At 35.5% G+C, this 8995-nt stretch overlaps 1 non-coding gene across 1 annotated transcript; it reads right to left on the reverse strand.

Moving 5' to 3' along the window:
* Nucleotides 1-5119: 5119 nt before the first annotated feature.
* On the reverse strand, nucleotides 5120-5309 carry LOC136030733 (U2 spliceosomal RNA). Its single transcript, XR_010618354.1, has one exon. It is a non-coding gene; the product is annotated as a U2 spliceosomal RNA (small nuclear RNA).
* Nucleotides 5310-8995: the final 3686 nt, after the last annotated feature.

Below are 8995 nucleotides of genomic sequence, written 5' to 3' on the forward strand. Positions count from 1 at the left end.
TACCCTCCCGCAGCTGTAAACGTCTTACAGTCGCGCCAGAAACTGTAAATGTTGATATTTAAAAGGTATGTCTGTTGGGACCTTTTGGAATACATGGTAACATAATATCTCTCCCATTGAATTTGCCATTCAAAATTGTACATTTGATGGTATGTTTCATAATTATGGTTGCGGAGTTGCGGAAAAGCGTGCAGAGTTGCGGATTTGAAATTGAATCTAAATTAAAACTCGAGATTAAACCGATCTTGAAAAAGGAAGTGCAAAAAAGGGGAGGGGGAATCGAACAAAATTGTATTAAAGGTCGTAAAATTGAAAAATGAAGTTCTCAATTTCTATTGGTTAAAATAAGAAACCCTCTCATTGGTTAAAATAACTAGTTTTTAAATTTTAAAGTATTTGAAATATTGGGCTAGGATTATTAACTTACCCGTCGGGTGTTGTTCTGCGAACAGTGTTTGAAAGATCAAAAGGGCATTGGGGAGAGGAAGATTTTATGCCTAGACCCTTTGCAAGAATGTACTCAACATCTTGAAGTTTATCGGCGATCGGACGAGCAGTGTAGTAATGCATATAGGACATACAGGCATATATTGGTTTGTATTTATATTTTATTTAGGAGCCAATAACTAAAAAACTGGATTTTTTATTATTAATGGTAATAATATTTATACAAGTCTCTTATTACTATTTAATATTATAATATAATAATATTTATATAAACATTTATATAATATTTTTATTATTAAGTAAGTATAAAGGTAATAATATTATATAATATTTATATAAAATAATAAATATATTAGGTAATAATAATAAAGTATTAAGGTAAGTAAGAACCAATAACTAAAAAACTGGATTTTTTTCTAAGCCATCGTTATAACGTGTCCATGCTTATTTTTTTATTTTGAACTACTGCTAACAACTAATTGCAGCACCAAGACGTCGAAGGCCAACACAACTGCGCATACTCCTCCGCTCCAATCTCTTCAAACCTTGTCTCTTTATCCACTTTGACGAAATTTTAATGTCCTTTAGATCCCTCCTTCTAGCCTCTTTCGAGCCCTTTCAGGGACAGCCTGCTTTGCGTTTGGTCCTAGATGGAGGACCGAACAGCACAATCTTTGGCTGTGTGTCATGCTTCATTCGTAAAACATGGCTTATCAATCTCAATATTTCTTCCATTATACCCGTGAAATTTCGAATTGAATCATATTTTTTGGACAACTTATTTAATACAGGATCAGTCAAAGGAGTACATGAGACTGTCTCCAGTCAATGCCTCTAGAAAACACTGAAGAAATCTTCTTCTTGCAGAGCTAAAGAAAAACCGTAATGTAGGTTTACTGTATCACTTGGAATGTCTCTTGCCTTATCAAGGGATGTGTTCTATGCATTTTTACATTATTCATTCGCATCTCATTTATTGTATCATTGTATATAATATGAAAAAAACTTCGTTTCAAACAGTTCGTGGTAACGAACTGTAGTAAGGAGCGACCCGGCTCAATAGTAACCAAAACTCTAAAGAATTGAATTTTGATATCAATAGCTACATCAAAAGAATCGCATTTTAATGCTGATTTTAAATATATAAGTTTCATCAAGTTTAGTCCTACCCATCAAAAGTTACGAGCCTGAGAAAATTTGCCTTATTTATGAAAATAGGGGGAAACACCCCCTAAAAGTCGTAGGATCTTACCGAAAATGACACCATCAGATTCAGCGTATCAGAGAACCCTACTGTAGAAGTTTCAAGCTCCTATCTACAAAAATGTGGAATTTTGTATTTTTTGCCAGAAGACAAATCACGGGTGCGTGTTTATTTGTTTGTTTTTTTTTTGTTTTTTTTTTCCCAGGGGTCATCGTATCGACCAAGTGGTCCTAGAATGTCGCAAGAGGGCTCATTCTAACGGAAATGAAAAGTTCTAGTGCCCTTTTTAAGTGACAAAAAAAATTGGAGGGCATCTAGGCCCCCTCCCACGCTCATTTTTTTTCCCAAAGTCAACGGATCAAAATTTTGAGATTGCCATTTTGTTCAGCATAGTCGAAAACCATAATAACTATGTCTTTGGGGATGACTTACTCCCCCACAATCCCTGGGGGAGGGGCTGCAAGTTAAAAACTTTGACCAGTGTTTACATATAGTAATGGTTATTGGGAAGTGTACAGACGTTTTCAGGGGGATTTTATTTTATTTGGGGGTGGGGCTGAGGAGAGGGGGCTATGTTGGAGGATCTTTCCTTGGAGGAATCTGTCATGGGGGAAGAAAAATTCATTGAAAAGGGCGCAGGATTCTCTAGCATTACTATAAGAAAACAATGAAAAATAAACATGAACACGTTTTTTCAAATGAAAGGAAGAAGTAGCATTGAAACTTAAAACGAACAGAGATTATTACGCATATGAGGGGTTCTAAAAATACTTTAGCATAAAGAGCGAGGTATTTAGGAGGAGATAAATACCTTGCTCTTTATGCTAAAGTATTTTTAGTAATTTCAACTATTTATTCTACGGCCTTTCTGATTCAGGGGTCATTCTTAAAGAATTGGGACAAAACTTACGATTTAGTGTAAAGAGCGAGGTATTAACGAGGGTACAAACCCCCTCGTATACATAATAAAAATATAAGGTTATGAAAGTTTGTTACGTAAGTTAATTCTTAAGTTACGCATATTTTTTACTAATAAAAACGTTCGTTAAAATTAAAAGTTCTAGTTGCCGTTTTAAGTAACCGAAAAATTACAGGGCAACTAGGCCTCCTTCCTCACCCCTTATTTCTCAAAATCATCTGATCAAAACTAAGAGAAAGCCATTGAGCCAAAAAAAGGAATTAATATGCAAATTTCATTTTAATAATTTATGTGCGGAGAGCCAAAACCAAACATGCATTAATTCAAAAACGTTCAGAAATTAAATAAAAAAAAACTAATTTTTTTAGCTGAAAGTAAGGAGCGACATTAAAACTTAAAACGAACAGAAATTACTCCGTATATGAAATGGGTTGTCCCCTCCACAATCCCTCGCTCTTTACGCTAAAGTTTGACTTTTTGCCACAATTCTACTTTTAAAAACAATTAAAAGCTTTAGCGTAAAGAGCGAGGGAGTGCGGAGGGGACAACCCATTTCATATACGGAGTAATTTCTGTTCGTTTTAAGTTTTAATGTCGCTCCTTACTTTCAGCTAAAAAAATTAGTTTTTTTTTATTTAATTCTTAAAGAGTTAAAGAGGCTGTGTCCCAAAGTCGAACCTTAAAACGTACAGGAATTAGAAGAGGCAGTTGGGGGGCTGCCGCCCCCCAAACCCCCAGCTTTTAAAGACTCTTTTGTAAAGGTTTTTTGTTTTTTTGCTAACCCCCAGCTCTTGGCTTCGGAAAGGCCCTCTTTTAATTAACAAAAAATTGAAATGAATGAATAATGGAATAACTTCGAAAAATGTTAAACACAAGAGGACAGGAGAACCATTGCGCCGAAACTAGTAATTAGTAACAATGAAGTCCCCCCCCCCAAAAAAAAAACCTGTACAAAAGAGTCTTTAAAAGCTGGGGGTTTGGGGGGCGGCAGCCCCCCAACTGCCTCTTCTAATTCCTGTACGTTTTAAGGTTCGACTTTGGGACACAGCCTCTTTAACTCTTTAAGAAAACGAAGTTTTTTTCATATTATTTCTGTACGTTTTTCTACAATCCATGGTGGATGTAATTTAATAATTCCTGTACTCCTCGTACAGGAATTAGGAGAGGAACTTGGGTGGCTGCCGCCCCCCCCCCCGCTTTTAAATCATTGTATAAAATAGCAAAAAAATAGATAGAATGACCGAAATGTTTCTTTTGCTCATAAGAAGCTAATATTCTGTTATCTCTCAAATGATAAGCTGTCCAGGTGTTATCAAAATTTTTTCGATGTTGTGAAAAAAACCGCCCGTAAGGGACTTGAACCCTTGACCCGAGGATTAAAAGTCTCACGCTCTACCAACTGAGCTAATAACTTGCATGTGTGTAAATATAACTTCTCAATAGCTTTTAAAAATTTCAAATTAACATGGGCTCTTATGGAGAGAAATCCGTTAATTAAATAGCTAATGGGTGGTTTCTGGAAAACAGGGAAGGAGTTATCGGATCGAGCTGAAATTTCGCGGATAAGCTCCTGGGCCGTAGGGGACCTTAACTTGTGAATTTCAGCCCGATCGGACAACGTTAAAAGGGGTGGGGGGGGGGGGGGGGGGTGGAGGGTCGAAACTTTCGGGGGGTTAAGATTTTCCTACGAAACTTTCATGGGCACTTACTCGGAGAATTCCGCATCGAATGAGTCTTCGTACACCCAGATCCGATGTCGGATGTGACCTGTAGGCGTCTAGGAAAAAAAAGTAAATGAATTTTAAGTGGCTATGCGTGGTTTCTGGAAAACAGGGAAGGAGTTATCGGATCAAGCTGAAATTTCGCGGATAAGCTCCTGGGCCCTAGGGGACCTTAACTTGTGAATTTCAGCCCGATCGGACAACGTTAAAGGGGGGCTTGGGTTGACAGGTCGAAACTTTCGGCCATATTTTCCCCATGAAGGAAAAGCTGGAGGGGGATGAAATTTTGCAGGTTTCTTAGTTGGAGCTTGGGCTACGAAATGCATCCCTCCCCATCCGTCTGCGACCACTGGAACCGAAGATCGCTTAACATTGTCGTGTGTCGCCTCTTTATAGAGGCACGAGTGTGCCTCCTTGATTTGACTATATTTTGTGTAACCCAGCTTCTCTTTAGAGGCTACAGAATAGAGGGATTTGTTTTTAGACAGAATATCTGCCATCTTCATTGTTGCTGCCATGTTTGTCTTCCTTCTATGAAGAGTGTCTAAAATTTAATAACCAAAGGAGGCTTTTGTCATTGCTACTATTACTACTCGCAACAACACACCACCAAGCCACCTGAGACCAAAAGTAATTGCTTTTGCCATTCTACTCAAATCTTGGTTCAATGTAGTTCAATTTCAGTAGCTAATAATTACAGCCTATTTTCAAAAAATACGCATTGGGAATTCGATCCAGCTAGGGTATTTGTATGTCAAAATATTGTGTATCAAAGTTGAAATACTTGATTGTGAAAATCAAATTTGAGGCATGAGCTTCGGGTTTCCACTGGACTAGGATGCGCCAGAGATACTGCATTACTGGGCCAACGTATTAAAGTAGCGGAGCAAGCCCCGACATTCCCTTGGTTTCCTAAAATCGACCTAATATTCTCCGCTCCCGTGTAGAGACTATATTAGATATTAAGCTAATACTAACAGATACTACATTTTTATCTTAGCTGAAGCTGAGAAGCAATAATTGCATAGGGATTGTCAAAGAGTTTACAAGAATACGTTTAACAAAGCTTGTCACTAATTTAATTTAGGTTGCAATGCTCAAATAACATTTAATTACTGTATGTCTTTAGATTTTTCTAAACAGCATAAAACATTTCCCATCATGCCAAAGTTCATTTTAAAATTTCGAGGGTAAACGAAAAATTTCCAATCCAGACTTGTACGGAATTGTCATTTATAGGACTAGATTGATTACAAGTTATATTCCAGCTCAGAGACTAAAGTGAAAAACACTAAATCACAGAAACCAAGAAAGCAAAATCAGAGAAGATAGACTTAAATCATATACAGTATATTGGCACTTCAGCTAAAAATAGTCGGAACTAGCATTGATCAATGGCACCAATTCGCGGTGATTATTGTACTTGTGGGAGGGGGGGGGGGCAGAAAAAAGTGTTCTTCAAAATTGAAAGAGGATTTTGTTGCTAACAATTTAGGCAAAAGACTGCGTTGAACAATAGATGGCCTTCAAGTATAACTCCAGGGATTATTATAGAATTTGAGCATAAATATTCTGAAAGCACCTTAAGCTGTGAACCCTAGGAAAGCAATAGAAAACATCCCAAAGTTTCTTTAAGATGGACTCAAGCTAGACAGATGTAGTAGAGAAAAGGTAAAACGAGGGAAGTTGCATTCAAAGACGATAGTTTCTTTCCATTTTTTCAAGTCAAGAAGATTAATGCTTTATGGACTATGAATTTTCATGGACTTAAGCTACTGTTTGTTCTATTTTTTTAGCTTTGCATTTCTCAATTATTAACTTTCTAGTTCAGATATCGTATAATATGAAGCAATGATACAAACATATTAAATAAATAACAATGTAAAAAAGACATCCATTTAGAAACGACGCTACTTAGATTAGCGCGTAATATATGATACACATTAAGCTGGACAGGGCTTTGGAGAAATTTGTTGTTGCCACACTCGTTAATCATGGACATTTATACAGTGAACGAGAGCATGGCAAAAGAAAATATTCCTTCAAGTTAGTTTAATATAATATAGTTATTTGGCCTTTGACTAGGCATAATTAAATATCTATCCTAGAATTTTGATCAGATGTCTTTGGAGGACAATGGTTGTGGGTGGGGGGCTAGGTTCCCTCCAATCTTTTTAGCCACTTAGAAAGGACACTCGAAATTTTGATTTCTATCAAATGAACTGTATCTCGATCTTACTATGGCTACTGATTTAATACGACCACCCCTAGTGGAAAAACCAAACAAATAAATACACATCATATTCTTAATGAACTCGATATATTTGGAATCAGTATAATCTAAATTATTGTTTATAATATAAATAATATTGTTTGATCATGGTAACAAAATGAAAACAAGACAAATATAAGGAGCAAGGAATAAAGTAAAAGAGGTCTTTCCATGGAATGGTGAAAAGGCACTTCTTTTATTTCGTGAGTTTTCAATAAAACGTAAATCACACGATAGCCTGTTTATGATTTAATTATTCATCTATATTAGTATCTGCTATTTTTTTGCCTGATGTGACTTCTTATTTTATTTTCTGTTCGTTATAAGTTTTGTTTATACATTGAAAGAGAAATCTGGTCGTCTTGAATTGGATCGTTTTAATAATTTGTTACTGATCGTGTTAGGCTTTGCTATGGCTCTTTATTTATTTTTCAATCTTTTCAACGTAAAACTTTTTAATTAATTCTTAAACCAGACTGAAAATTTTCACTGGAACAAAGAAGTTTATAAAACCTTTATATGAAGCTCGATGGCTAAATTGCAACTTCGGTGACAATAAAGGTTATAAGCCAAATTTTTTAACAACAAAGCTTTTAAGCCTATCCCACTACTTTGTAAAACAGGGAATTCAAATCCATAATCTTCTTTTCGTGCTTATTGCCGAATTTACAATTTGTATTATGTGTCCATGACCCTTTTCAGTGGAAGAAATTTTTGAACATCTGGGTAATCAATGGAATGACAAATTTTGGTATAGATTACGGTTTTATGACAAATTGTATACCTTGAAATCTATGACCTCACACAATTTCATTCCTTTTGGACAGCGAAGAATTGTTGACACTCCTATTAAAAGCAACTACTTAGTATCTATATAAGCAACTTTTCATTGCAACTGTTGCTTTTTGTCTCCTTGATACATGTTTGATAACTCTAGGATTGTTTGATCATGGTAAGCGTAAGCAATTTCTTGTTAGTTGCTGCTAGTTTCAAATTATATCGTTAAGCGTTATTTTGAATCTTCCCAGTACCGAGTCACTTAGCACTCGGGCCTTGTACCATTGCTGAGCTCATCAAAAGTAATCAATATTCATACTGAATTTCTCTTATATGCCTATTAGGAACGTCCCATATAATTAGTCAGGCCAACCATAAGCTAAGACGCTATCCTAGTATTAGTAACCCTATAGACTTACCCCTTACCCTATCTAGGGGTCTTTTGGTATTACTTTTATCACAGTAGGTTGGCTGCTAATTGATTTTTTCGTCTTTTTCTGATATTCTAGCAATAGCGTTTCTTTTTGTGGAACTTATTTGAGCGGTACCAAGTTTTTTATCAGACATTTAAAGGGACATTATATTTCCTGTATTATCATTATAACGGTGCAACTTTAAATTTTCTTGCTGCTGGGAAACTAATACTGTTTAGTATATATTGTTTTATGTAATTTGAGATTCTGATATCAAATACATTACTTAGTTGCTTACCTACTCTGTTTCATTTTTTTTCTTGGAATAATCGAAGAAAAATTCCTGTCATACATCACTCTTATCAACCACAATCGAGAGATAAAAAATTCATTGGATTTTCTAGCCTCTGCATAATTGTCTGCTCTCCGTACATGTTTTATTATTATTTTGCATGTTCAATTGCTAAGGGTATTCAATTTCTTTTTAAATTTATCCTGTCAATAAAAGAAGATGCTTCAACCAAAATCGGCCTATACTGTTTCATTAACTTCTTTGCGATTTGTTCTTCTTGAAAAAACTGTAGAAGATATTGCGTCGTAATTCACCGCTCGTTTGTTATAATTCACAGAGTTATTCCTCCTAATCTCATTCTTTCATGCTAAGACCAGCACAAGTTTCTGGCAAGTTATGCTAACCTAAAAACATAAGCTTGGATTATTGAAACAAAAGACAAGCTTTTGGTAGCATAAACTAGGTGTACCTTGTCAGGGCAGTGTAAAGTTTCACAGCAGTCTTTGGTTGATATATTACGAGAGCAGCACTTTTGTTTCTTCACCATCGATTGAACGCTGTAGTTGTCAATTCCTCAAAGCTTAAGAACTGTATGTCCCATGAAAAATATTTTCATAAAAAAAGATAAATAAAGAAGATGGAATATTGCTTAAAGATAGTATCAAAGCACTTTAGTGCTCAACGTAATCTGCATTCTTGAAACAAACTGAAAACATAATTATGGAATTTTATTTCGAAGAAAACTGAAGCAATATACATTAATCTGCTTCTTAAGGAGTATTGATCAGCGTTAAAAGGTAATTCTGTCTTACTTAATTCAAAATTGATTATCTTGCTGTTGAATAGCTTTCCAATTTCACTGCTAAGAAAAGCACTAAGGAACTTTCTTTTTTATTTAGTAGAGAGAGAACTATTAAAGTTGTTCGATCTCACAAGCAGAGGTATGGCAA

Source organism: Artemia franciscana, chromosome 8 (assembly GCF_032884065.1).
Source record: "Artemia franciscana chromosome 8, ASM3288406v1, whole genome shotgun sequence".
In the NCBI taxonomy this organism is placed as follows: Eukaryota; Metazoa; Arthropoda; class Branchiopoda; order Anostraca; family Artemiidae; genus Artemia; species Artemia franciscana.